The sequence below is a fragment of the Acyrthosiphon pisum genome, chromosome A1 (genome assembly GCF_005508785.2).
Source record: "Acyrthosiphon pisum isolate AL4f chromosome A1, pea_aphid_22Mar2018_4r6ur, whole genome shotgun sequence".
NCBI lineage: Eukaryota > Metazoa > Arthropoda > Insecta > Hemiptera > Aphididae > Acyrthosiphon > Acyrthosiphon pisum.
This window is the reverse complement of record NC_042494.1, coordinates 139,771,859-139,776,843: the sequence shown is the minus strand read 5'-3', so window position 1 is coordinate 139,776,843 and position 4,985 is coordinate 139,771,859.

Below are 4,985 nucleotides of genomic sequence, written 5' to 3'. Positions count from 1 at the left end.
ATAAATGGTGGAAAATTTTAAGACCTTTGAATTTTCAAAGAGGGGGGTGATTCCACAATAATGCATTGTTGGTATACTATCGGCTTATTACAATACATTAATATGGTTCATATTTAAGAATACCTATATATAGGTGATGATTAAAGGTTTTAAGAACACTCATAATAATATTATCTTTTTTATTCCTATTATTGACAATTAAAACTTGACGTGTGTTTTAACAAAAAAAAATACATATGTTTTAATTTATTGTTCATATTATGTCTATAATATTATTTATTTTAATGTTACCGGATTGTAATTTTTAAAGCCAATTCGTGCCCTGTACGATATACGATAATACACACTTTGCAATTTGATATTTCGGTAGGAGGGGGCTTAGGCCCTTGAACCCGTATTAGCTAAGGAAATATTTGGGTGTTTATTTTAACCCCCCCCCCCTCCACCCCTTACGTGGAAAATATATCGGTATATGAATTCAAATCAAATAACCAAACAGTTTTGACATATTATCTAATGGACCATTCGGTTATTATTCTTTTAAATTAGATTGAATTAATATACTATACAACCGAAAACAAAATAAATACTTTACACCGCTGCTGAGAAATGCCACGCCGGCATAACATGGGAACCTATTACCATGTACAATGTATAATAATATATATACTTACCTACAGATGATTCACAAGTTATATTAAATTAGTGGCCCCGCAGGAATAATTAACCTTCTTCCGAATACATATTTGAGTTGAACAGTGAACACTGAATATAAATAAGCGCAAATAAGACTAAAAACGGCGTTTACTCAAACGTCACTTTTAAGCGCGCTATGAAAAAAAAAAATTTTAATAAACCCATTAAATTTACCGGGCACCAAACCAAATACTTAACGTCTTATTTTACATAAAAAAAAACTCTCCGTCAAAAATAGGTAGGTAGGTAATTCGTATTATGAAAATACATTGTATATTCACTCGATTTAATAGATTATTTACACTCAGAAATATATTATACGCATATAAGCGTGATAGAAAGCTAAAATGTGTACATTGCAGCAGCGGATAAAGAATTATGACGTGTCCGAGTGGGTCATAATAATATTATCCGAAACTTAATAAGAAGCTGAATTGTATTATACGCGATATAATACCCACCTGTATAGTATTTAATTTATCTTATTTTCGCATCGACAATAATATTTATTAAACGTAAACTTGTCTGAAATCGTAATAGATAACACATCGAAATATTTATATTATTATTTATTATTATACCAATATTAATTGGAGAAGGCGTATTTGGCAGACTTGGGTAGTATTCGAAATACTTTTAAAATACTTTTTTTTGATAGTATTCAATACGGTATTTTGAATACTTTTTACAAGTATTTTTAGTACAGTATTCGGAATTCTTTTTTAACATCCAATATTAATTTTAATATAATATTTTATAACTAATAGATTAGGTAGCCAGATAGGTGTGTTTTATCAAGATTATAATAATGTTCATTTATAAACACAGAATTGAAAAAGTGATATTTTTTCTATTGAAATCTAAATCTACTAAAAAAAAAAAGTATTCAAAAAATATTTGGAATACTTTTTAAAAGTATTTTACCCAAGTCTGGTATTTGGAGATAAATTTCAGACGAGACGTCGGAAATTATTTTTCGATGTGTATATAATATCTCCGAAAGTTAAAAAATAACGAACGTTAAGAATCATTAGTTGTTTGCACATTATCTATGTATATTATATTTTCCGTACACAACTACATTAATAATTGTATCGTGTTTGAATTGTATTGTGTTCGCGCGTATTATGGTGGTGAATTTTAAATGGTTGGGGGCAAGATTAAAGTTGAATGTATTCGCATTTTTATGTTGACTGACTTTTAAAAATAGCGAAATACATGCTGCAATAGCGGTAAAAAAATAACTGACCAAAAACCTCCACTAATAGACCTATGAGTATAGCAGTAGAAAATAAAAATCTGTTCATTTATTTTAGATTCTGAGAGGAGCGAGGAAGCTAGTGATTTTACAAAGGTGTTTTTTTTTTATATCCTGTCTACAAAATTTTTACCAGAAGGAGTGCTTCGATTTCAACATATAGTACCTTATCTTTTACCAAATTGGATCAAGATGGTACTTTAGAGAGGGAATTTTTAATGCCACGGGCATAGGTGCAAATATCGTTTGAGATTTGGGGGGGGGGCTAATAGGGCTAATATGGCCATACTTTGATAATATTGAATAAGCTTAAAAGAAAATGTAGGAAATGTTTGGGAGGGCTATGGACATTTTTGGGCCCCTCCCCCTATTTGCGCCTATGGGCCCACGGGAAAAACTACTGACAAATTACGAAAAAACGCTTAAAATGAGATTTTAATTTCTAACGATTTTTTTATCACTGTAGCAACGATTAAAAAATTATAATATTATAATATTAATTCAACTTAAAGGCTATAATAAAAAATAAAAATTTAAAAAATCCAGACTGATAAACCATCTCCGCTCAGGATCGTTTGTCTTATACGATGATATTATATCATTGAATTCAAGTTTAATACAATCCATTATACTTTGACCCACTTGTAACCTACTGTACAGCAGAGCGACATCCACTTACCCATTTATTTTTTACAACTACAGTTAAAACATTTAACTAACCAAGTGTATTTTTAAATTGTTACCCTATTTTAAAATATCGTTAAACATTAATATATTTGTTGGATATGGAGGCAGCTCTTTGATACGCCTTTGCTACATCATAATTTACACGACATATCTAAACGTTGTATATGTATGTTGACTAATTTTTATTGGCCTTTAGGCCCGTTCAGACCAAAGAAAAATTTGATTCGTATTTTAAGAAACTAAACATACAGGAATACAGAATAGATGCACTCTGTCAAACGTCTACAATAATAAGGAGATAAGACTAAAACTGATAACGACATGTTTGCAAATTATTTTTTGCTTCTAAAACCAAAGGCCAATGTCATAAATATAAAAGGCAATTGCCATTAAAAATAAAAAATATGGGGGGTGAGCATGCTTGGTAAATCACCTTGTATACTCCAGTATTTACGAGTAATTATTTCGTAATTATTTTGCACAGTTTTATTTACTTGCAAAATTTGAATTGAAATGTATTCCGTACATAGTAACCGTAATATTCAAATATATAGTTTCCATGTGAACGGTCAGCTATAGGTACTGATAAAATAACATTTGTCTTTCACTTTATAATTTATCGTTCGACGATCGCGCTCACAGTTATTACATTATTACAATCTGTAACTTCCCTTCGTCACTCAAAACAGCTGATATGTCTACATCGAACCAGTCTGTGTTGGACAGTACCTGCACGAGCCGTGCAATATACTATGGTTCTATGGCCGTGAAGCGTTTGAAAGCAATGCATTACGGCGACATTGCAGCAGTGACGATTTCAGCAACTCGGCCCACCAGTGCCGCAATAACCGGAGGTGCTAGGGGTGCAATGAACCTCTGGGCCCGCGTTAAACCATAACAATGGGCACTGGGGTCAGTAGCTGAACTATTTGGAACTTTTTCTCTTTAAGGTGTTTTACAAAGTGGTATCTTGCTATCTTATTATTCTATGAAAAAATAGAAACTAATTAATACATTAGAATCATAATTAATATTATAATATAAAACAAAGTCCTAACTATATTTATAACAAAATAATAAAAATAATAATTTCGAATGGCAGGAGGCTGAATTATACCGCCAATATTATATTCTCGAATTTTTTAATTTTGCTATGTTGTGACGGCTGATGATTTATTGCATTTAAATTGGGACAAAAAATAAAATAAATGGTTTTAAGGGCCGCATACCACTTTGCTCCTCAGTCTTCACCTAACTGTAAGCAGTATTTTTTATTTTTTATTTTTATTAAATTTTTTTTCAATTACATACATAACATTTAAATACATACAATTGAATAAAAATTATCTACCTTCCGTCAGCATAGCTTGTGTTGAAGGTAGAGAGTTAACTATTTTTATATATACTATATAATATAGTATATGTAAATTTACAATTTAATTATAGGTGATTATATACTGATTATGAACAATAGAATACAGTAAATTATAGATTAGATTTGTTATAGCAGTGTTTATTATATTAACTACATAATATAATGTATATAGCTAAAAACAACAAGCAATATGTATTTAATGACCTATTGGTACATTAGCATAGTCGCAACTAGGGTTACAATTCTGGGGGGCTTTAGCCCCACCCCCTTCCCCATATTTGTGCCTCTGTACATGGGCCCTATTTATTGGTCGCACACCCACCAATATGTACCAAGTTGCGGCACTGCGGCCCGCCGTAGATTCGAACGAGGGTTTCTCGATCCGAGCTAAATATTACGGTGCAATGTCCGCGAAGCGGCTGAAAGCGCTGTATTACGGCAACATTGCAGCAGCGGCGATCGAGGCGGAGAAAAATGTTTCGTCGGATTTGGTCGACCGAATCACGGTGTCGATATTCTGGCGACTGGTCGCGGCTTCCGTGCAAGACTTGGCACTGGTCGCTCGCGAGGTGGACTTACCGCGTCAGAGTTCGACCGTTGAAAGTTCAGTGGACCCGGAAGTCACTGAAAAAACGGCACGACATAAAATGTCCTCGTCAAGTCGATCCGTGGATTCAGACGACGAGGGCTGCAGAATGTAACGTCGTCGCGTCCGTGAATCATTCCATGCCGAATATTGCAGTGACGTTCGTGGAAAATGAAAACGATGTGCCGTCCTGTTCGAGTGGTCGAACGACCTAGTCCGGAATCCGGCTGCATCAAGTCGACGTGGACGTTCCACACCCCCCTAAAATAATTCTATATCAAATTTACCTTTCTAAAAATTCAAATTGCTGGTACCAAAATAAAAATAAGTTATTAATTATATAAATACTGCTTTATTAATAAATCATTGAATGTACAATAAAC